Source organism: Gymnoscopelus microlampas, assembly GCF_963454915.1.
Source record: "Gymnoscopelus microlampas genome assembly, chromosome: 13".
Classification (NCBI taxonomy): domain Eukaryota; kingdom Metazoa; phylum Chordata; class Actinopteri; order Myctophiformes; family Myctophidae; genus Gymnoscopelus; species Gymnoscopelus microlampas.
Window position 1 is genome coordinate 4,858,874 of NC_139950.1, and position 25,921 is coordinate 4,884,794.

At 39.6% G+C, this 25,921-nt stretch overlaps 1 long non-coding RNA gene across 3 annotated transcripts; it reads left to right on the plus strand.

Annotated features, from left to right (window-relative positions):
* Window positions 1–5,785: 5,785 nt before the first annotated feature.
* LOC311058803 lies at window positions 5,786–25,847 on the plus strand. Of its 3 annotated transcripts, XR_014602077.1 has the most exons (6): window positions 5,786–5,915; window positions 8,106–8,219; window positions 9,460–9,486; window positions 12,590–12,642; window positions 13,591–13,704; window positions 24,170–25,847. It is a non-coding gene; the product is annotated as an uncharacterized lncRNA (long non-coding RNA). The 3 variants fall into 3 exon arrangements; XR_014602078.1 differs by lacking the exon at window positions 12,590–12,642; XR_014602079.1 differs by lacking the exons at window positions 9,460–9,486; window positions 12,590–12,642.
* The last annotated feature ends 74 nt before the right edge of the window (window positions 25,848–25,921 follow it).

The window sequence follows — 25,921 nt, forward strand, 5'->3', positions numbered from 1 at the left end:
AATTTTTTGCATGCAGTACAAATATGTAATTTCCGCCTATTGTAAAAAGGAGACCACTTTACTGTATCTATAGCTGTATGCGACCACTGTACTTTATCTATTGCTATATGAGACCACTGTACTTTATCTATTGCTGTATGAGACCACTGTACTTTATCTATTGCTGTATGAGACCACTGTACTGCATCTATTGCTGTATGAGACCAGTGTACTGCATCTATAGCTGTATGAGACCACTGTACTTTATCTATTGCTGTATGAGACCACTGTACTGCATCTATTGCTGTATGAGACCACTGTACTGCATCTATAGCTGTATGAGACCACTGTACTGTATCTAGACCACTGTACTGCATATATAGACCATTGTACTGCATCTATAGACCACTGTACTGCATCTAGAGACCACTGTACTGTATCTAGACCACTGTACTGAATCTATAGACCATTTTACTACATCTTAAGACCACTGTACTGCATCTATAGACCATTGGTCCAGTGGTCTACAGAGCCGGGGGGGGGGGGGGGGGGGCAGGCTCTGGAACAGCTTGTCCCCAGTGGGGGGCGGTCACCGTGAAGACTTGGTAGATGCAGTACAGTGGTCTACAAATGCACTAGAGTGGTCTACAGATGCACTACAGTGGTCTACAGATGCACTACAGTGGTCTACAGATGCAGTACAGTGGTCTATAGATGCACTAGAGTGGTCTACAGATGCACTAGAGTGGTCTACAGATGCACTAGAGTGGTCTACAGATGCACTAGAGTGGTCTACAGATGCACTACAGTGGTCTACAGATGCAGTACAGTGGTCTACAGATGCACTACAGTGGTCTACAGATACAGTACAGTGGTCTACAGATGCACTAGAGTGGTCTACAGATGCACTACAGTGGTCTACAGATGCAGTACAGTGGTCTACAGATGCACTAGAGTGGTCTACAGATGCACTAGAGTGGTCTACAGATGCAGTACAGTGGTCTACAGATGCAACAGTGGTCTACAGATGCACTAGAGTGGTCTACAGATGCACTAGAGTGGTCTACAGATGCAGTACAGTGGTCTACAGATGCACTACAGTGGTCTACAGATGCAGTACAGTGGTCTACAGATGCACTACAGTGGTCTACAGATGCACTAGAGTGGTCTACAGATGCACTAGAGTGGTCTACAGATGCACTACAGTGGTCTACAGATGCACTACAGTGGTCTACAGATGCACTAGAGTGGTCTACAGATGCACTAGAGTGGTCTACAGATGCACTAGAGTGGTCTACAGATGCAGTACAGTGGTCTACAGATGCAGTACAGTGGTCTACAGATGCACTAGAGTGGTCTACAGATGCACTAGAGTGGTCTACAGATGCAGTACAGTGGTCTACAGATGCAGTTTAGTGGTCTACAGAGGCACTAGAGTGGTCTACAGATGCACTATATTGCCATTAACATAATTTCGCCCAAAAAAGGGGGTTTTGGGGCCCCTGAGACCAAACGGCCCGAGTTGGGGGTGGTCAGTATGAACTTGTGATGGCCCAAGGTATATGCTAACAGGAAATCATAGTGAAAATGTTTTAGCAGAAAACATTCTGAGGGCTGGGCCTGGCTCCCGGTCTATAATATGGAGAAAGAAGATGGCTGCTGTAAAGGATGAGATGTTCCACTTCCAACAAGCTTCACCTCCTCCTGTGGATCAGGACGGCTGCAGTGCCATCAGGCACCACAAGATGGCGTGCAACGACCTGACCAACACTCACACACCATATACGCTCAAACCAAGCCCCCAGAACTGGGAGGAGAAACAAAGTGACGAACATTAATCAGACTGAAGTTCTGGTATGCCAGGGAGAGAGACCCCCCCCCCCCATGCCAGTTTTGAAATCTTGGGCCAAAGGATCCCCTTATTATGATTGCTTATTGTTTACAACACTTTCCTCATCCGTTATTAAACAAAAAACCTGTAACGGTTTCAATATTTTACAATATACATGTCTTTTTTTTAAAATACAATATTTATGTTTATATTATGTGCTTGCATTATGACATTTTCTTTTTGTATAATTTTGGAAACTTGCCCTCTACATTTACCCATCCTGTAACTTCGAGGAGCAGTGAGCACCATTCTACGGCGCTTGGGGAGCAATTAGGGGTTAAGAATCTTGCTCAGGGACACATCGCTTGCCTGGCCTGGAATCGAACCTGGGACAACCAGGGCCTCTGGCTCCCAGGCTCACTAATGACTCAGCTATAATCAATATTGTTATTGGAATTACTAAGCTGTGCTTTTATTGTATGGACTGGCTGTATTCTAATGTTGCTTTTTATGCTGCACTGTACCAGAGTTACATCCTGTACCATTTTGAAAAATAAATATTTGAATTACAAAAAATATAGAGAAATCCACTTTTCGAATAATTCTAATTACTTCTAATTTGCTGTGTCTTACAGTGGTGGAAAAGGTACTCACATTTCTTACTTAAGTAAAAGTATCAATACTGCAATGTAGAACTCTGTTACAAGTAAAAGTCTGGAATTCCAAATTTACTTGAGTAAAAGTACACAAGTATTGGTATCAAAATGTACTTAAAGCACCAAAAGTAAAAGTACTAAAATGTTTGAAAATAGCAGATTTCAGCCTAGGCTATTTTCAAATAGCCTAGGTATAAAATAGGACTAAAGAGGTTCATGTATGTTTTATAATGTAATAATTTATATCTGCAAAGTAACTAGTAACCAAAGTCTTCAAATAAAAGTACCTAAAAAATGTACTTAAGTACAGTACTTGAGTACATGTACTTAGTTACTTTACACCACTGGTGTCTTATCGTTGGACCACTTTAATGTTTTAACAGGTTATAGATTCATTTTGTGTATCATTGTCAAATTTCAGCAGCAGCCTCAGTGGCTTTCCTCGTTAATCACTAGACTCCCAATCTATGGTATGGTCTAGTATTCTAAATTATTTCTTTCCTCAGTCAGAATCACATGAATCTAAATCTGGGATTTCTGAGATTATTTGATATGCTGGTGGAACCTGGAGCAGCAACAGCATCAAACAGTTAAAAATATGTAAACATGGGCTGATTTCTTTTAACCCAAATGGGGGGGGGAATGCACCCTTAAAAAAATAAAAAAATATATATAAAAAATATATAAAAAAATGTTTATTTTTTTTTAAATTTTATTAAATAACATAAGCCTAACCTAACCCTAACCCTAACCCTAAAACCGAAATAAAGTAACAAAGAAACGCCCAAAAACGGCCACAATCCGTGAAATAACCGCAAAATTTCGCGCACGCGCATGGGTCGCGCTGGGGGGGGTGGGGGGGGGCCTGAAAACTGTCCGTTGCCTAGGGCGCATTTTGACATTAACACGGCCCTGGGCAGGCGCCAGTATTCAAATGGATTGTAGATTATTTACTTTCTAATCCGTCTTCAGAAAGGTATTGTGGATTTGCTTCATTTATCTGACAAAGTTAAGAAACATGATTGCTGCTTTAATCACATTGGAAGTGGCTCAAGCTGTTTGGGGAAAGTTAACATCGCTAGCTGTGTGTGTGTGTGTGTGTGTGTGTGTGTGTGTGTGTGTGTGTGTGTGTGTGTGTGTGTGTGTGTGTGTGTGTGCGTGTGTGTGTGTGTGCGTGCGTGCGTGCGTGCGTGCGTGCGTGCGTGCGTGCGTGCGTGTGTGTGTCACAGTCAGGGGTCATCACCATGGCAGCTTGTGATGCTTGACACAAGTTTCCTTGTTCCAGTGTTCCATTGTCATTTTATCCATGTATATGAACTTGTTGTTTCTGTTTTCAACACTTCAACTCAGGAAGAACCACAACACATCACTAACATTACCTAACAACTCAATGTGAGTTGAATTAATGTGGTCTTTAAACTATTTTGATGCTTTATCTTACTATTTATACTATAACAGGTCAAAACCTTTGGGATGATCAATGCTTCCATTTCCACTTCTGTCCGCAAAAAAAGAAAAACACATGCAATACACAAACATACTGTACTATTACACTGTCTGTCTGTCTGTCTGTCTGTCTGTCTGTCTGTCTGTCTGTCTGTGTGTGTGTGTGTGTGTGTGTGTGTGTGTGTGTGTGTGTGTGTGTGTGTGTGTGTGTGTGTGTGTGTGTGTGTGTGTGTGTGTGTGTGTGTGTGTGTGTGTGTGTGTGTGTGTGTGTGTGCGTGTGTGTGTGTTCCTTATCACTTTAAAAGTGATAACTAAGGAACATGGGAAGAGGTCTACTGTAGGAGGAGATGAGTTTCAGTTTATACATACCACTTGCTATGTTTTAAGCAGACTTAAATGATCTAACCTTTTCCACCACCACCAATACTCATGATATAAGAGCAGCTATCTGCACTTACAAACAACGTTCACTGGAGCAGTGGAAGCTCTGTTTTGTTGTGGGTACTTGTGTTGTTGTGGAGCATTTCCTATAATAAAGTATAGATAGCCTACAGTAGTGTCATTGTTGTAACTTGCTATCTGGAATGTGATGCTGTTGCTGCAGGGTGAACTATGAGTATCATATAGTATAATTGATGTCTTGTAGCCCTCCCACCCAAAATCACCACCAGCCACTCCTGATTATTACGGCACCAAAATGAACACAGGCACACACAGACTTTACCTTTGTTTGCTCTGTGTTAGTCTATGAGCCAGAGCCCCAAAATTGAGCAATGATTATCGAAAAAGTGGGCAAAACCAAACCTATGTTAAATTGTTCATTGGGTCAATACGAGTAAATAAATATATGATAACCTTTCCACAGGAGTAGCTTTTTCATGGTTATCACACATTTTGTAATTTTCCTCATACGTACATGACAGGTGAAAAAATGACAAAATTTAAAAAAAGAGTTACCATAATGAAACTTCACCAGTTGATTACTTACATGAAGACAATGATTTATCGTATTACAAGTTTTCTGAAATTGTATATTTAAATATGCAAATTAGGCATTAGGAAAATATGCCCAAATGTGCATAACTTTCCAGAATCAACATTGGACAAAGCCAGAGTCAACATACTTATTTCATTTTGTTAAGATGTTGGAGTAAAAGGTTTTTAACGAGGGAATATTCAATATCTGGCTCAATTTTGGGGCTCTGGCTCATGGACTAAATGCCTAATTTGCATATTTAAATATACAATTTCAGAAAACTTGTAATACGATAAATCATTGTCTTCATGTAAGTAATCAACTCAGGAAGTTTCATTATGATAACTCTTTTTTAAATTTTGTCATTTTTTCACCTGTCATGTACGTATGGGGAAAATTACAAAATGTGTGATAACCATGAAAAAGCTACTCCTGTGGAGAGGTTATCATATATTTATTTACTCGTATTGACCCTATGAACAATTTAATATAGGTTTGGTTTTGCCCACTCTTTCGATAATGAAATCTTGTCTGGCTCAATGACTATGTGTTCATTTTGATAGATAGACAGACAGACAGACAGACTAATTACACACTACACACAGTTGTGTTACAGACGGGGCTAGATGAACAGGTTGCAACCTGCTACTCTACAGACAAAAACAATACAAAACCAAGATTGCCAAACTTTGCTTGACTTTCTGTATGAACGTGAGGTGGATGCCCCACCCCTTTAGGAGACCAGAAGCTCATGACATTCACACATACTATTGGCTTGAGCTCACAAATGGGGCGAGGAGAGGTAACCGCGCCCACTGGAGACCATTTTGTGCACCATTTATCATAGTAAAGGGGATTGTAGTGGGGATTGTCTATCTTGGTAACTTTATTTTGGTACATGATCCTGGTAGGAGGTGTGGTCTGCCTGTCAGAGGCGAGCCGAGCAAATACACCTTCTTTCTCCTGACCTCCTGACGATAAACTTATTTTCTTTCTGGAGTTTTCTAGCACGTGTGGGAATATAAAAGTAAGTGCATCTTCTTTTTTGAGCAACTTTGAGCAAGCCGTTTATGGTAGTGTCTCCTGACTTGTGTTGTGATTTTGCACCCAAACTCGCGGCATAGAGGTTTGGTGCCGGATAGGCCAAAAAAAAAAAAAAAAAGGCCTTTTCAGGTGACGTTGCTAATGGAAATCTTTTTTAGGAAGTTTAGGAAAGCATCGATGAAAGTATGGGGAATATTTTATAACAACAACAACAACAACAATAATAATAATAATAGAAATGACAATAATTATTATAGTTATAACAATATTAATAATGATGAGAATAATAATTAGACTGATAATAATAAGTGACGCAGTAGAAATTATTTCACAATGCATGCACTACCACATTGTGCATGCCCATGCCCATGGTAGTGCATATTGCAAAGGAAAATATAAACTCTACTTCAGTATAAAGGAAATAATTCCAAAAGAGGGTAGAGTGGAATGAATCAATGTATTTATTATACAATAAACGAGAGCTCTCGGAGACTGCCTGATGCAACCTCCCGATTGTCAGACATGTGTCTTCTTTATACACAACAAGAAGAGAACACAAATAGCTGGAGTTGTGGTTTAGCAGACACAGTCATACATGGCTCTATTTAGAAATAGTTATTCCAGCAGGATACCAACAGGTGAGAACATGGTTTGTCTACTACTGTGAGTTGTAACTAGACCTGCAAAGTGAGAAATAGTCCTTTCTGCAGAAGCCTCATATGAGTTCTAACTATAATCACAGGGAAAACAGTGTGGTATTCATATAAATGCTATTATAATGTGTAAAACCTGCAGGTCATATTCCTCACTGGTTGAGGAATTGGCAGTGTAACACAAAGGCAGAGTAACCACCATAGGAAGACATGGATCCTGGTAACTCTCACCTCAACAATAGCAGGTTGGTCACAATGAGGGCTATATAGGCAATATATCAATGCTATTGAGAGTGTTGTCTTTTCCTAGTTTTAAATGAGCTGCATTACAATAAAGTGACAATTCTGTGAACTTATCTGACTGTTATGGCATTATATTATTTGCCTTATATATCGGCATTACTGATGATTATATATCAAATATATCATTGTGAGATTTGCTTGATATTACAGAGCCAACCCTGACTATTTTATGGAGATCACCAACCTAATAGGCTAATTACAATTGCTGGCAGAAATGCCGTTTTAACAGTAGGCTATATGCCAGCAATAAGACTACTCCATAATCAAATGTAGCAGCTATGTAGCAGCTTACAGGAAGAAACAATGGCATTGAATTGCATGTTTTCACCTCCATGCAGAAGGAATCCATGATCGCACACACCACAGCGGAGCGCACACTTTGATTCAAGGGAGTTGTAGTTTGATGCACTCTGTGCCACTCTCCAAGTCACTGAACTGACAGCATGCGCAGCTCAACGTTGTTACCCGTATATTGCATATAAAATTAATTACATAATTTGATCCCAGGTCAGTGTAATCATCAGAGCAGTTCATGCTTTTCTCTACCGATCAGCACTGAGTCTTCTCAGATCCACCCAGGTATTACACATAATGATAACCCGATATCCAAGGTGATAGAATCTGAACTGACTCAGACCTGAATGTCTATGGTAATACACACATACAACCAGACTCGGATGAGTCTCGGGTCCTGTCGGGTATTGTCGGTTCGGGCGGACCCGTGTTGTGAAGACCTCTACGGCAAACAACACATGTATACTACCGCCCGCCAAGTTGCAATTTAGTGATCTGTGGGAAAAGGTGTTCTGTATGAAACACTGTTAGACTAATTATGTTACCTGCTAAAATCTCAATCTCCCTAACGCCATCCTTGTAATGTCAGCAGTCAAACATGGAGCAGCTTTCTGCTCTTACATTTATTCCAAGCACGTTCAAGAGTTAAATCAAACTCAGTGTGTTGCAGGTCTTTCTGCCTACTTTATATTGCATCACTCGATATCGGCAACAAGCTTGATAAAATGGAGTTACACTTATTTGTTTTTTAACACAAGTGCAAACTGTATGTGCAACACTGTGATGTTGTTAAGCATGCTGCATGCGTATTGGCTCACTGACACTGAGGTATCAAAATGTGGTATTGAATGACAAGGCATTTTTGCCATAAAAGTATTGAATTTGCCCTCTGTGTTGCATTTGACTTCTGTGTGGTTTACAAGGTGGAGCAGGATAGAGTGGAGTCTCCTGCACCTAGCTGTGTGTCCATGAAAAGTGACTGGTCCATGGAACTTACCGCACAACTTTAAAGATGTCACTCGTCCACACTCAACATGGTGAGAATACAAAAAAGCCTCAGCTTGTAGAAACTAGACAGTTTCTTACACTATACATGATAATGTTAATCACATAGTAATAATGATAATGATAAGAATTATTAATATGAATTATTGATAATAAATTATTATTATTAATATAATATTGTATTATTGTTATTCAGAATCAACTTTATTGTTACATCACAGGTTTACAGGTATAAAGAAGTTGGTGAAATTTGATTTTAGGAAAGCTCTATAATTTTTTGTTATTTTCAGAAAGAGAAAATAAAAGAAGAAGGGGGGGCAGGGAGAGCAGAAAAGTAAACAGTAAAGAAAAACATGTCTAGGAGAGGCAAAAATCTAAGATATATTATTAATACACATATTACGCATAATCCAGCTGGTACAGTATACATAAGGTGGTGGTAACACTTCGGTAGGTCCACATAGCAGCAGGTATGTACATTATTGTTGTTGATAACAATTGATGTGCCCCATATTTCATTTGTCATTGTAATTAGCTAACATTGGCTTCCAAAGTTTGCTGGATAGGTCCGTTTGAACAAAATGCCTCAAATCATGAACGCAACGTGCGATTTCCGTGAAATTTTGCACGGACATTCCCACTAGGCCGAGGAACAAATGCCACCCTTTTCATATTGGCCTGTTATAGCGCCACCAGCAGGTCTAATTTGGCATTACAAATTTCTGGAACAAAATGCCTCAAATCATGAATTTAGTGTCCTATTGCCGTGCAAGGCCTAAGAAGAAATGGCACCCTTTTCACATTTGCTTATTATAGCGCCACCAGGAGGCCACAATAACCTACCTGACCTGGCGGAGACCTGTGCTCCGAGGAGCACTTTTTCTAGTTGTTTTTTATTTCTGACAGACAGACAGACAGACAGACAGACAGACAGACAGACACACAGACAGACACACAGATAGACAGCCACACAGCCACACAAACACACACACACACACACACAGACCAGAAGCTCACGACATTCACACATACTATTGGCTTGAGCTCACCAAATGAGATGGGGAGATGCAACCACATTCAGTTAGGAGAACATTTTTGTGCAAGTTGTTGCAGGCCAGATGCAGGCACCCACTGTGGAGGTGTGAGCTGCTACTCAGCCTGTTGGAAGTGAGTCAAGCAGTAACAACTTTGTTTGACTTCCTCAACTAAACGATTGACTTGTTCTCCTTTTTCGTCCTTACATATTCTGCCTGCTGTCTTACCCTATATGAGACTTATCATGTGAATACGACAATGGAAGTAAGTGCAACTTCTTTGCTTAGAACTTACATTATAGTGTCAGTGTGTCATGACCTGACTTGTGCACCCAAGCGTGTGTGAAAGAGATCGCTCCATTTTGAAAAAGTGACGCAGTAGAATTTATTTCAGATAAGTAGTAGCCTAGACAATCCATGTGCTAACATGGGCAGAACATTGATATTCTATTTATACACCGATTTGTGAATTATTTTCTGAAACCTTTTGACTATAGAACCCCAACATTCTAATGTTTTAAAAGCAGAGCCATTATGGACAACAGGAAATGCATTGAACCAAAAGACAACAGGGCCTTAGCTAAAAAGAGAGTTTGTTGCATAGTCTTATTCATCAGCAGACGCCAGACGTTCTGTAGGATCTCAGCAATCAGGAAGAACAGTGAGTGAGGATTATGTAATGTTTTGTAAATTATGTAATGGCGTGGAAAGCCTGATACATACTGATACATACTGATACATACTGATACATGGTGACACATACCGATACATGATATCGTCGCTGTCGGGCAGAAACCAGCTTTCTCCATTTTCAAACGTTGTTTTTTTTTAAATAAAAAATAAATCAGTGCTATTGAACACCCTTTACATCTGTGTGTGGGGTTTACAAATATTGAACCAATGAAAAGTATTAAAACGTGCTTAAAGACTAAGGGCCGTATTCTGAGTCACCTCCGCCAGCCGCAACCCTACCCTAAACCTGTTAAATACGGATAATGGAGATGCGCAGTGACAGAAAACAGCTGGCTGATTGATTGATTTGACCTACTTTTGCACTATGGTGATTATTAGCTGCTTAGCAGCTGTGTAAAAATAGTATTAAATATTTTAAATGGCTTTCATATACTTTTGGGGATCTGAATATGACAAGTTGCTTATTGTGAACACAATACGCTACAAATTAATTAATATATGAATTTATTTGGATTAAAAAAAGACCCAAAGCCCAACACATTTGGACACGGTCCTGCCGGTGCAGACGGGCCAGTTCGGGTCCCGTTGGGTTTGGGCTAAAATCTTAAGCACTTACATTTTTTATAAGATGATGGATCATCTGTGATTTTCATTTTGGCTGCTGTCTCCAGCTGCAGGTGAATATTATATTATATATTATATATATATTATTATTATATTCCCCACTAAACGCTACGTTCATGTTTACTGCATGGGGTTCTCAATCTTTTCAGGCCATCGCCCCCCCCCAAAATAACCATATTTAACTGGGGACCCCCCCATTTTGTTTGACTCGGTTCCACAGATATATTGTGAACATAGCAGATCTACAAGCTCGCCAGGCGTTGGGAGCTCCATTGTGGTCTCGACCCACAGGTTGAGAACCACTGCATTAGAAGCTCCAAGCAAGTTACATGTCTAGTATGTTGTTGACCAAGTAATGTAATGTTTTTGGTTTAATGTTTCATGGCCGATCTACACCAGACTTTTCAAAGCGCGCATATGCGTGGTGCGTAGATCGCGTTTGTTTAGATCCAATTGATATCAATGATAGCGGCTACACCAGGCGCGCGGATACGCGAGTCCCGCATACGCAGGCTTTAAAATAGGACTGGATCTAAAAGTGCGTGTGTGCGTGTGAGCGTATATGCGCGTGTGTGCGAAAAAAGTCTGGTGTGTTTCCAGAATCAAGCGCTGCTCGATCGCGCCTCATTGTTTATGCTGCCCAAAATAACAGATCTGTAAGCTGTCGACACGACATGACGCAGCGCGTTGATAGCTTGTATGTCTGTTATTTTGGGTAGGTAGGCGACGCACAAACGCATCACAGTAATGTGTCTGGGTTTGAGAGGCTATGATTGATGTAAAGTGAAGCTCTGTTCGGGATTGTTGAACAAAGGTGGATGATGAAAGATAACGGGACAATATGGATGTAGCCTAAGTTAACTGCGTCACTTCAGAGGAAACTATAAGCTATACTTCAGAGATGTTTACACACCCCTGGAATCCATTAGAATGGTGGAAATAGAACAATAACAGCCAACGTGAGTACATATTGACCTTTCCTAAAACTGGCCAATTTATTAGAGCCATATGCTACTGTATGTCTGTGTACCACCGCCCAACATGATGTAATTAATTATTTGGGAGCAGCCGGTGTGTACCAATAGTATAAATATTTTAAATGGCTTTTTAAATGACTATTCCGGATCTGTCTAATATGACAAGTTATTGTGAATACAAAAGGCTACAAATGAATATAAAAATGTATTTGGATAAAATAAAATTAAAAAAAGGAAAGCCAGCCCAATGTGGCTTATAATAATCAGACCAGGCAACAGTGCAGACAGGGAGATAGGCTAGAGCACATATTGGATCGGGGATGACGGCTAGCGCAGTCTTCTCTTAAAGGCAATGGCTTCTTGCACGGTGATTGGTTTTATCAATGTAACGCCCAAACCACACCTATGCATAATGTAAGGGGTAGCTCAGGTGTTTGAGGGGGGGGGGAGGTGGCAGAGAATACCGAATTTTGCGGGGGAACGCCTCTTGCCTAGTCCTAAATCAGGAATTAGCGGTTTAAGCAAACTCGCCCCTGAATAGAGCGGTAAACCTCCTAACTCCACTGGATCCTCAAACTGTCGGTCAAACCACCTAACTCCAACTTTGGAGATAGCTGTTTTTTCCATCATTGATTAAAACGACAAAGTCACATGGAAAAACAACCTATCTACACATTAAGGTTCTGCCCGGCAGCAGAGATATATTAGAATGTGGCTTTGACACCGTCAGAATCAAGCACATACATACCCGACTAGTTGGATTTATGCCTCGGCTACTTTAATATTGAGAAGATTTACTAGACAGGTCTAGTAAGGCAACTTAAAAGAATTAATCAGATTGATTAGCCTGGTTAACCGTGTGTGTGTGTGTGTGTGTGTGTGTGTGTGTGTGTGTGTGTGTGTGTGTGTGTGTGTGTGTGTGTGTGTGTTTGTGTGTGTGTGTGTGTGTGTGTGTGTGTGTGTGTGTGTGTGTGTGTGTGTGTGTGTGTGTGCGTGCGTGCGTGCGTGCGTGCGTGCGTGCGTGCGTGCGTGCGTGCGTGACTCATTGTCTGTGTGCATGTGCAAAAACTGCAGGTTATATTCCTCACTGGTTGAAGGATTGAAGACAAAGGCAGTGTAAATAGCAGGTTGGTCACAATGAGGGCTGCATAGGCAATATATCAATACTATTGTGAGTTTTGATATTGTAGTATTGGAAGCCTTGTCTTTTCCTGGTTTTTAATAAACTGTATTAGAATAAAGTGACAATTCTCTGAACTTATCTGACTTAGATTGTTAGATTATGTGCCTAAAGGCATTACTGATGATTATATATGGGCATTACTGATCATTAAATATCATATATATCTATAAAATCTCATTGTGACCCTGACTATTTTATGGATCTGACAAACCTAACAGACTAATTACAATTGCTGGCAGAAATTGCATGATTTCACCTCCATGAAGAGAGATATCCCGATATCCAAGGTAATAGAATCTGAACTGACTCAGACCTGAATGTCTATGGTAATACACACATACAACCAGACTCGGATGAGTCTCGGGTCCTGTCGGGTATTGTCGGTTCGGGCGGACCCGTGTTGTGAATACCTCTACGGCAAACAACACATACTACCGCCCGCCAAGTTGCAATTTAGTGATCTGTGGGAAAAGGTGTTCTGTATGAAACACTGTTAGACTAATTATGTTACCTGCTAAAATCTCAATCTCCCTAACGCCATCCTTGTAATGTCAGCAGTCAAACATGGAGCAGCTTTCTGCTCTTACATTTATTCCAAGCACGTTCAAGAGTTAAATCAAACTCAGTGTGTTGCAGGTCTTTCTGCCTACTTTATATTGCATCACTCGATATCGGCAACAAGCTTGATAAAATGGAGTTACACTTATTTGTTTTTTAACATATGAAGTGCAAACTGTATGTGCAACACTGTGATGTTGTTAAGCATGCTGCATGCGTATTGGCTCACTGACACTGAGGTATCAAAATGTGGTATTGAATGACAAGGCATTTTTGCCATAAAAGTATTGAATTTGCCCTCTGTGTTGCATTTGACTTCTGTGTGGTTTACAAGGTGGAGCAGGATAGAGTGGAGTCTCCTGCACCTAGCTGTGTGTCCATGAAAAGTGACTGGTCCATGGAACTTACTGCACAACTTTAAAGATGTCACTCGTCCACACTCAACATGGTGAGAATACAAAAAAGCCTCAGCTTGTAGAAACTTGACAGTTTCTTACACTATACATGATAATGTTAATCACATAGTAATAATGATAATGATAATAATTATTAATAAGAGTTATTGATAATAAATTATTATTATTAATATAATATTGTATTGTTATTCAGAATCAACTTTATTGTTACATCACAGGTTTACAGGTATAAAGAAGTTGGTGAAATTTGATTTTGGGAAAGTTCTATAATTTTTTGTTATTTTCAGAAAGAGAAAATAAAAGAAGAAGGGGGGGCAGGGAGAGCAGAAAAGTAAACAGTAAAGAAAAACATGTCTAGGAGAGGCAAAAATCTAAGATATATTATTAATACACATATTACGCATAATCCAGCTGGTACAGTATACATAAGGTGGTGGTAACACTTCGGTAGGTCCACATAGCAGCAGGTATGTACATTATTGTTGTTGATAACAATTGATGTGCCCCATATTTCATTTGTCATTGTAATTAGCTAACATTGGCTTCCAAAGTTTGCTGGATAGGTCCGTTTGAACAAAATGCCTCAAATCATGAACGCAACGTGCGATTTCCGTGAGATTTTGCACGGACATTCCCACTAGGCCGAGGAACAAATGCCACCCTTTTCATATTGGCCTGTTATAGCGCCACCAGCAGGTCTAATTTGGCATTACAAATTTCTGGAACAAAATGCCTCAAATCATGAATTTAGTGTCCTATTGCCGTGCAAGGCCTAAGAAGAAATGGCACCCTTTTCACATTCAATATACAACCCACAATATACTATAATATTCTCCATCAGTGTCTCAAAAGTTCTAACATCTGAAATCTAAGGTTTAAGTGGTCGCATGGTATATACGTCACGGACTCATCCCTTGAGGTTTTCAATACCTAGATACGTTTATGTCTCTCATGTATCATTATTATAGGCTATTTATTATTTTTGCACAATTATCCAAACAGCATTTTGCAAGACTATTTGTATATTAATACTAACCTGGAGTATTCACTAAGTAGTTGAAAATGTCGGGATATGTCACTCCTCCATTTAGTTGGGTTATTTCCCCAACTTACATTCAGGCAAGTTAATACGACAACGGTAAACCCACACGTTTTAATTTGTCATGTACCGTCGGAGCTCCGTGGTCGGTAGAAAATTAATTATTAACTATGAATATGAACAAAGAAAACGGGATTGGGATGAGAATTCCCCACTTCAGAGTGGACGCTCGGCGCTGGTAAAGACAGTGATGTCACTGAAATGCAGTCTACCCTCTGCTGTGTTAACATTATGGGTAACCCATAAAAGTGGCAAATTAAATGTGAAACACATCAACTATTAAGAAAACAAGAAGATATGTTGACAAAGACACTCCATACATTTGGAAACATATTTTTATTTAAATCAATATTGTCTCCAGTTAATGTAGGATCATTTTAAAAGTAGGCTAACTCTCATATCCTCTCATAGGGAATGCATTGGCAGTTGCAGTAAATCGGACCTCGACTGTCTCAAAAGTGGGCGTGATATTTGTAGTTCCCGTGTTGGTCTATGCTACCAAGTCCAAATTTGTTTTTTGGACTAAGACCACCAATAGGGCCGTGCTATAATTTCTTAAGCCCCGCCCCCTCTGTCTTCCTATTAGCTGGGCTTTAAACAGCCATAACTCAAGTTTGCAACATGCTACCAAGTGCACATTTGGTATGAGGACTTAGACCACCAATTGGGACTCCAGTTTGCAGCATGCTAAAGGTCTCAAACTTGATGAATGGTCCCACAGACTTCCTATTTCATCAAAAATGTCCACTTCCGTTGTCCACTCATTAAGACAGGGAATGCATCTGTGTCATTTTAAGATTCCTTTGGCAGATCTACAAGCTCATAATGTGGCACCGAGTGCCGCGCCATCAGCTTGCAGAACTGCTATTTGTTTAAAAATCGTGGACAATTTGTGCAAATATTTGAATATATATATACATTTTTTAAGTGAACATTTTTAACTAAAATCTTTGCTTCTGGCATATTTTGAGATGGGGGTCCGCGGCCAAATACATATCATTTTAGGGGTCCTTGACGTGAAAATGTTTGAGAACCACTGATTATAGCAACATACGTTTTTTTTCTCAAAAAACTGTTAGGATTTAGAATACATTTGTAGAATCCCCAGAAGCAAAGAGTTGAGTTACAAATGTTCGCTTTAAAAATATATGTATTCATAGATTTGCACAAATGTTCATGATTTTTTTTTTAAATGCAGATCTACAAGCTCAATACGGCGGCACTCGGTGCCACGCTATGAGCTTGTAGATCTGCTATTTAGTTGAAGTGGATAGAATCTAAAATGACAGATGCTTTCTCGGTCTTAATGGGTTAAACAGCCATAACTCCAGTTCCCAGCATGCTACAGGTCTCAAACTTGGTGGGTGGTCCCACAGACTTCCTGTTTAATCATAAGTTACCACTTCCGTTATTTTACTTCCTATGTCCGGTTTAAGTGAGTTCACACACACACACGCGCGCGTTGAGTCACCGGACGTTCCATCCACTCCCATGATATGGGAAAAAACGGAAAGACCACCCCGATGCGACAAGTTGGCGTGCTGATGCGCGTATCCGGGTTCCGCTATGGTATACTATCACCCGGCAGTGATAGGCACCAACCAAAGACAGATACGACCTGTGTTCTCTCCAATGGGTGGGTTTGTCACTTGTAGTTTTCTTGCAGGGGGAATGCAAGGCAGACGAGCCAGCACAAACACATAACACCAGTGGTGTAAAGGAACTAAGAAAATTTACTCAAGTACTCTACTTAAGTACAACTTTGAGGTATTTTTTACTTTACTGGAGTGTTTCCAAATTGCAGTACTTTTACTTTTACTGCCCTACATCTCAGAGGCAAATATTGTACTTTTACTCCACTACACTTATTTGAAAACTTTAGTTACGAGTTACTTTGAAGATTTAGAAAATGATTACAAAACATATAATAACCACTTCAACCGTATATACCTTTCAGCCATGCGACACATTGTGAGCTTGTAGATCTGCTTTTTTCAAAAGATTCTTATACATTGTATACATTGGAAAACTTGTGAAATGGGACATTCTGCACAAAAAGTACTTTCTACTTTTGGTACTTAGAGTGCATTTTGCCACCAATACTTTTGTACTTTTACTCAAGTAAAACTTTTACTTGTAACAGAGTGTTTCTACTAGAGATGCTCCGATTACATTTTTTGGGGCCGATCACTGGAAGCAGTATCTGCCGATCCCGATATTACCGATCACAGCGTCAAATACATAAATTCTTCTATTTATTGTGTTACTGTAGCAGTATTTATATATTTAATGATTGTTATGCTGTCGGGCAATTACAGGTCATGTTCTACTTGCCCGAAAAGTAAAATGGCATTATAAAATGATACTGTAGGTACAATTTTAACACTTTACTTTCTACTTGCAAATTCTGGGGCTGCACGATAGACAAAATGTCATACCTCAATACTTGTGCCAAATATCTCAATAGCTATACAATATGACTATGGTTTACACTTGTTATTTTATATTTTTAAGTGTAGCAACAGTGAAAACTCGTCAAAAACAGCATATTTTAGGTCAGCTGTCTGTGCTCTTATTTTAAATTCCACAGACCAGATGTCACTTACTTGCCTATAACTTGACAAAGGTGCTCTTATTTTGAAGTCCACCGACTGGAAGTCAAAAGTTTACTTTCAACTGACTTGACAGATTTCTCAAACTTGTTCATGTCAAGGACCCCCAGTTTGACATGCATTAGGCTACGGACCCACATTTAATGGCATTTCTATCTCTGGAATCCCCATTTCTATTGTACCTATCATTTAGCTGGGGACCCCCAAAGTTACAGACCCATAAGGGTTCATTTGGTTCCTACACTATCTATCATTTAGCTGGGGACCCTTGGGGGTCCCGGACCCCACTTTGAGAACCACTGTCCTACACACTCTTAGCCTGGCGTAGCCAGACTATATCACTGCGTGGATATGAGTCTGGTGCTTCCATGAGGACGTTTTTTTTCCCAAGGGGCGGGATCAAAACAATGGCCCTCGACGCAATTGGTTAGACCTACAACCAACTACCAATTACAGTCTCCCATATTCGAATACTGGGCCCTGATTGGTCACCCACGTCTTCTGGAGCAGGAAATGAATTCTCTATGGAGCGATGCCAGACCCAAATCGCAGAGTGCAATTTTTTTTTTGCACTCGCAGATTCGTCTGGTCCCCTAGGCTAACACTGCCTGACGATAGCTGAGGGGGAGACGTCCCTCGTTTCTATTCCACATTGTAACCAGTGACATCCGTTATATAGTTTGTTGTTAGCACTTAGCACTCATTAGCATGCTCTGTAGCAACAAGTATTGGCAAACAGCGCTCAACTAACTTTCCCCAATTTTCCAAAAATACTAGAAAAGCTTTTTGCACATAGGTTGGAGCACTTCATAGAAAAACAAAATCTATTGAGTGACCAACAATATGGATTTAGATCTAACCGATCTACAACCATGGCTGTTATGGAACTCATAGATAAAATATCTACAAACACTGAAAATAATGAATACACTGTGGGACTATTTATAGATTTTAAAAAGGCATTTGACACTATAGACCATAGATTATTAGGGTAGCTAATGTATGGATTAAAAATTACCTAGAAAATAGATTCCAATATGTACAAATAAATAATAATAAGTCTGAATTATTGAGGGTCACATGTGGGGTCCCACAGGGATCGGTCCTGGGGCCAAAACTTTTCATCTTATATATCAATGAGATATGCAATGTCTCCAGGAAGCTGGACTGTGTCTTGTTTGCTGACGATACAAATTTTTTTTGCTCTGGTAACGATCTGAGGCATCTAAACTAAAAACAATAAAACAATGGTTTGATGCAAATAAATTATCATTAAATTTAAATAAAACAAAGTTTATGGTATTTGGAAATAGAAAAATTGAACAAAATATACAAATTATCATAGATACAGTAAAAATAAAGAGAGTCTATGACAACAAATTTCTTGGAGTGGTTATTGACCATAAATTGAGCTGGAATCCCCATATAAACCAATTAAAAACAAAAATATCAAGGGCCATTGCAATACTGCATAAAACAAAAGACATTCTCTACACAAACTCATTATATATTCTGTACCAATCCCTAATAATACCACACATCACATATTGTGTTGAAGTCTGGGGAAACACATTTAAAACCATAAGTAATCCAATATACATACTTCAGAAAAAAGCAATAAGAATTGTTTACAAAGTGGATTACTATGAGCCAACCAACACTCTATTCATAAATTCAAACAGTCTCAAATTCAGAGAACTAGTGGACTTTAAAATCGCTCAACTCATGTATAAAATCAATAACAGCATGCTCCCAGACAGTATCCAGAAGATGTTTCATAAAAGACAAACAAAGTACAATCTAAGGGGTACATGCATTTACTCAAAAGAAAAAACAAGAACAAATGCAAAACAAAGATGTACAACATTTGCAGGAGTAACTCTGTGGAACAGCCTTGATAGAGATCTGAAATTGTGTAGCTCATTAAAAATATTTAAAAGATTACTTAAAAATAAGATGATAGATAATTATTAAAAAAACATAAATGGCATGTGATTCTGTATGATTTTATTCATCATAGCATATATACTTGTACAGTACAGCAAACACGTACATGTACAGAAAAGAATCTTGTCCTTGTACCATGTTTCCTTTTTTGTTTTGGTTGTTTTTTGTTTTCTTTCTCTCTCCATTTTGACTTTCATTTTTTCTTTGTTTTGTAAAAGGGTAGGCGTAATAAGCAATGCTTCAGCCTATACCTTTTTGGTCAGAAATGTGGGTATCTTTTTCTTGACAATATTTATTTTATTTTTTACCTATTACTGTAATGTTACAACAAATTGACTGACTGAAATAAACTAAACTAAACTAAAACTGCTATCTTTGTCAACCAAAACGGTCGCAGAGGCTCTGCTTTTGCCCAATGCCCACTTTAATGAGCTTCTGGGCTTACACACCTGGAGCCAACACAGATGTCATTCACCTGACTACTGTGTATATTACACTGACTACGTACGCGTTGTGAGCTTATAGATCGGCTATTTTCAAATATTATATAAAAATAAAATAGGGCTAAAGTTGTTAATGTATGTTTTATAATGTAATAATTTATAAATTATATCTGCAAAGTAACTTGTAACTAAAGTTTTCAAATAATTGTAGTGGAGTAAAAGTACAATATTTGCCTCTGAGTAGTAGTGGAGTAGAAGTAAAAGTATAGACAATTTGGACATACGGTATCCACCCAACAGCGACGATATATGACTAAGCTAATGAAATATCAGGATCTGATCCAAATAGTCCATAAAAAAAAACATTGAAATGTGTTTCTGGGTTTTCGGACTACAAAGACTCTTATTAAGACATCAGAATATTTGATTCCTCCAATTGTTTCTTGTTTTATTGTGGATGCACATGTAAGACCTATCCATGGACAAAAACAAAACATTATGTTCTGTCATTGCAAGCACACACATGTGTGTGTGTGTGTGTGTGTGTGTGTGTGTGTGTGTGTGTGTGTGTGTGTGTGTGTGTGTGTGTGTGTGTGTGTGTGTGTGTGTGTGTGTGTGTGGGTGGGCGGGTGGGAGAGAGAGAGAGAGAGAGAGAGAGAGAGAGAGAGAACAAGCTCGAGTAAGTCTAATGATGGAACACACAGACAGTAAATTCAATCACAGATGCTTAACTTGCTCTTGTCTGGTGACCAATGAAAATGGCCAGTGATTGGTGTAGATTAGAAACACATGTATTATGTGCTGCATCTTGTCATTCATCAGCAATGATGTGTGATCGTAATGGATGAAGGCAGGGTCTCCCAAAATAGTACCTTTTATTGAAAGGATAGCCCCTTGAGATGTTTCATCTCATTTTAGAGAGGGTCCTCTTTACAGAAATACAAAGAAATACAATGGACGATACAATACAACAGATACATCCATGCAAGCTGTACATAAACAGGACAAAACAAACGTGACAAAACAAAACACAAACATAAGACATATGCTCTCCTGAAACTGGCCGCTCCCACCCCGCCTGAATACTAACAAGTTAACAGACTTCATGCATTAATAATGTAGACATAATGTAGACATGTAAGGCTTAGAGAACAAAAACAGGAGTAGGAGCTACAGACATTATATACATGCACATGCGGTAAACATGCAATGACATGCCCAGGCAGATACACGTAATTCAGTCATGCACATGCGGTATATAACTCATTATTCACAGGATAGATTGTAAGAAACAGAAATCAATCAGAAGCAAGAACAGGTTATTTGCAGATGTGTAAAAATGGATGCTTTAAAAGTATTAGAGGAGTTAATAGATCTAAGGGAACTGGGGAGATCGTTCCAATCGGATGGGGCTTTATATTTAAAGGCACGTCGGCCAACTTCTTTGTCGATTCGAAAAGATCACGGGATCTGTTTGGATTCTGAGAGTTAAAGACCTTGAAGATGGAGGTACAACATAACAATATGCAAAATCTCAGAGAAAGTTCATAAGAAAGACAAGCGACAGAGAGACGAAATAGGACATAGGTTTTCAAAGTGGTGTTGCCAAGGATAGGATATATCTACAGTATATATATCTATAGGAGGTCTGCAATCTCCTCTGTTCAAGGGAGCCAGGGCAAAGTGAGACAAAACTGGACTATAGATTTGATAACAGAGGGTGGGATTTCTATAACGTCAAGGGTTATACAGTTACAGTACATTACAATTCGACTGAAGCTTATCATGCTAAATATATGATTCAATTGAACTCTAAGGTTCTTTGAATAACAGCGCTTGTAGCTCTGTTATACATACAGTAGCCTATATCAGATATCAGATACCAGCTTTAATATCAAATTAAATTGAATACCTGAGAGCATCATGGGCTAGGTGAGTTCCCTCTTTACCCTGGTAGGTACTGTGACTGGACCAGGTTCTTGGGTCCGTGTATTTTTCGGCCATTTGAATTTGAATTTTAAATTTGATAAATGACATTCGGTCTGTTTTCTAAATACTATTTATTGTTTTCTAAATACTATTTAAAAATGGTTAAACAAGAATAGAATTTTATCAAGACAAAGGAGAACACAATGAGGGCTGATTCGCTTGCTAGGAAACTGCAAAAAAGCAACTATGATGACTTCTGTAAAGGGGTCAGGGTCATGAATAACTGTAAAACCTCTTTACCATCTGATATTGAGGGTGTCTGTGGCCAAGACAAGATTGCTAAAGTGTGGCGGGAGAATTACTGTAATCTCTTTAACTGTGTTAAAAGCAATGCTGTGGTAATTGATAATGTTGACCTTTCTGCAAACATGGTAGTCAAATCAGCTGATGTTTCTGCTGCCATCAAGTGGCTTGACAATAACAAGGCTTGTGGCTTGGACTGTATTACTGCAGAACACCTAAAATATGCCAGCTATAGGCTCTGTCCACTGCTTGCTATGTGTTTCACAGACCTCATGGTTCATGGTGTTATTCCTGAATCCATTATGTCTTGACTGTTGGTGCCTGTCCTGAAATACAAGGCTGGGAAGCTAAATAGCATGGACAATTATAGACCTATTGCCCTTGCCAGTGTCTTGTCTAAAATATTGCAAAGAATCCTCCTAACTAGGCTGGAGATGTGTGTTCTCACTACTGATAATAGTGTGTATTTTGTGCTTTATTGATGGTTCCAGAGCATCTGATAGAGTTTTCATGCAAAGTTATTTATGGAATTGATTGATAGAGGTGTTCCAAAATACTTAGTAAGAATACTAGTCTTTGTTTCAGGTAAAATGCAATTACATTTCTGAACCATTCCATGTCAGTTATGGGGTCTGCCAGGGTGGGATTTAAAGTTGTTTCATGTTATGGGTGCAACACTGGCTGTCTTGTGGGTGACACTGTTGTCAATCATCTCATGTATGCTGATGATTTAGTTATATGTAGTCCATACAGTGTTGGGCTTCAACAATTATTGAAGATCTGCACACAGTATTGCAAAGATTTTGACCTAAAATATAATGCCAAAATAGTAACATCATGATCTTGCGAAGCAGAGAGAACAGGAAATTATCTTTCCCTGCTTTTCAATTGTGTGATAGTGCTCTCATAATATGAAAGGAAATAAAATACTGTGGTCATGTCCTCACTGGAGGACATGACCAGAGATGTAATGTATGCAAAGGCCAATATGCTGCTCCTGAATTTTTTTTATGTGTTCTATTGATGTTAAGTGTTCACTGTTCAGAGCCTATGTCACACCTCTGTATACGGATCATCTTTGGCATTCGTACATACATTGTAGTGGAAGTATGCAGAGGCACAGAGTGGCTTATAATGATGGTATGAGGTTGTTGCTCCACATTCCCAGATGGCATAGTACCAGTCAAGTGTTTGTGTCCACTGGTGTGCCTACTTTATATGGATTTATTGTCGATAGATAATGTAAAAACAAAAAAAGAAAAGTCTGCTCATCAGTTCCGGGTAAGTGACAGAAGGGGGGGAGGCATGCGTTAATCCGACAGACCTTTTCTCCGACTATGTGGCATCCGCGTGCGGTTAGGGTTAGGGTGCGGGTTTGGTTCGGGTTTAGTATTGGAAACGTCGGAGCGCTGCGCTGTCGGAGGAATGCGCTGTCGGACTAACGTACTGCACCCCAGAAGGGGGCGTGGCTATAGCACAGACGCGCCTGGAATATGGAGAAATAGAATTCAGTACAGCTTGCCCACTGTTGTTTTAAATTCCTAATTCTGTTTAGAACCACACCAACGAAAATCGGGAATTGGGTCATATCATACTATAATTCTAGTAACCTCTGTAGTGGTGGTGAGTACGTGAGTGAAGATACCCGGTTCTCCTCACTGGCTGGACCAATTGCTCTGATTTTGCACACAGCCATTGACCATTACCATCTGAACGCAACTGTGAAGCCCGTTTTTCAATTTCATCAAATCTCAGCTTCTTATTAGCGTTTTTGTGTCAAACACTGTCGCCATGGTTACGGGGCTGCCCAGCTATGGGACGAACTGCCTCCCGGGTTGCCAGATCATGTGCGCATATCCCCCCACGGATGCGTCGACCGGGTATGGTCTAGTAATACCTAATTGTCAGTTTCATATCTGATCATATCTCATATAAGTGAAAGTATAGCAGAGATATTCCAACACGACCTAAGGATCATTTGTACTAAACTGATACAGATCCTTAGGTGATCGAAAGGTTCATTTCTACTCCAGTACTGCTCAACCAAAATTATGTATTTTTGACTGTCCATATACAATACACTGCACTGTATACTGTACTGTAGCGATATCTACTTTAATTGTTTTGCCTGTATCTGTCCTGTGTCTCCTTCTTTTACTGAAAGGTCCATCTACCTTCTCCAGGTCCATGCAGAGGTCCTCCAACTCACCCTGCAGCCTCTGCTTGGTCTTCTCCAGCGAGGACCACTTGGCCTGGGTGGCCTCCACGGCCTCCTCCGCCTCCTGCTGCCACGATGCCAGCTTCTTCCTGCAGAGGGCACACACGTTTTTGGAGCATTGATTGAGACAAACATCTGCACAATTTCTTGTAAATGTTGCAGTGTAAAACCTGCATCATGTAATTCTTGCAAATTTAATCGTTCAAATGGAACCTCCATTTGGTTCCAGTGTAGATAAAATGGGGGTCCGTGGCCTAATGCATATAAAACCGGGGGTCCTTGATCTACAGTAAATTACATCAAGCATTGCTTCTGCAAGATGAAACAGATGAAGTTTCAGGAGTCTTTAATGGAGATCAGTAACAGTGACTGCTGCTGCCTATCTCCATTAAAGACTCCTGAAACTTCATCTGAGAGTGTGGATAATTCTTTTTAATGAGTATTGTCAGGAATCTGCACCCATTTCAACCTCAAGACAACCTCAAGCCCTTTGAGTTGAGTGCGTCTTTCCGTGGAAGTGTTGCTTTTTATTATGAACCCAGGTACATCTTACTTGGCCTCCTCCAGCTCGTCCGAGTGGCTCATAGACTTCGACGTGGACATGCATGCTCTACGTTTCTCATTTCTACTCCAGTACTGCTCAACCAAAATAATTACATTTTTATCAAACAAAATGGTGGTGCAACCAAGTATGAATATTAAGGAATATACTGTTGTGAAACCAACATCAAATCTAATCAAATGTATTTAGAAAGCACATTTAAAAACAACTGTTGTTGACCAAAGTGCTGTACAGTATAATCATAGACATCAACAACAATTCAGAAGCCCAAATAAATAATCAGCAATAAAACGCAAAATCAAACATATCAGTAGGATTCAAATGCTAGTGAATAAAGAAAGAGTCTGAGCATGGACTTCAACGTTTAAGTGGAGGGAGCAGATCTGACAGGGAGGGGACTGTTGTTCCACAGTCTAGGGGCTGCTACAGCAAAGGCGTGGTCAGCTCTGAGCCCAAGTTTAGTTGTCAGGACAGCTGGTAACCCCAAGTCAGCTGGCCTGATTGACCTGGAAGTAGTATGAGAGGTTAAAAGGTCACCAATGTAAGAAAGGGCCAGCCCGCTTATAAGGCTTTATAAACGAACAGAAGCATCTTAAAATGTATTCTAAATACTGGCATATTGGTAGCCAGTGAAGAGAGGTCAGGATAGGGGTAATATAGTCCCTCTTCCTGGTACCAGTCAAGAGCCTGGCCGTTGTGTTTTGGACCAGTTGCAGGCAGGACATGGACGACTAGGGCTAGGGAAGTGTTTTTATAGGGAATTGCAGTAGTCCAAACAGGATGATATGAGGGCATGGATGATGATCTCAAGGTCCCGGACAGAGTGATGTTTTTTTTTTTACTACCACATTTACCTGCTTGTCAAACTAAAATATGGAATCATATCACCTATTTCTTCACTCTTGGTTTTACATCTCTCTGCTGTCATGTCTTCACTGCTTTGTTTGATTCACTGCATTGTTTTGTCATTATTATATGTTGTTTTTTCTTTTACTCTTCTTTTTGCTTTATTGTTAAATCATTTTTGCTTTTTCTGCTTCATTAAATGTTTTGCTCTGTAAAGCACTTTGAGCTGCATTCATGTCATGAAAGGTGCTTTATAAATACAGTGTTATTGTTATTATCGTTAAAATGTG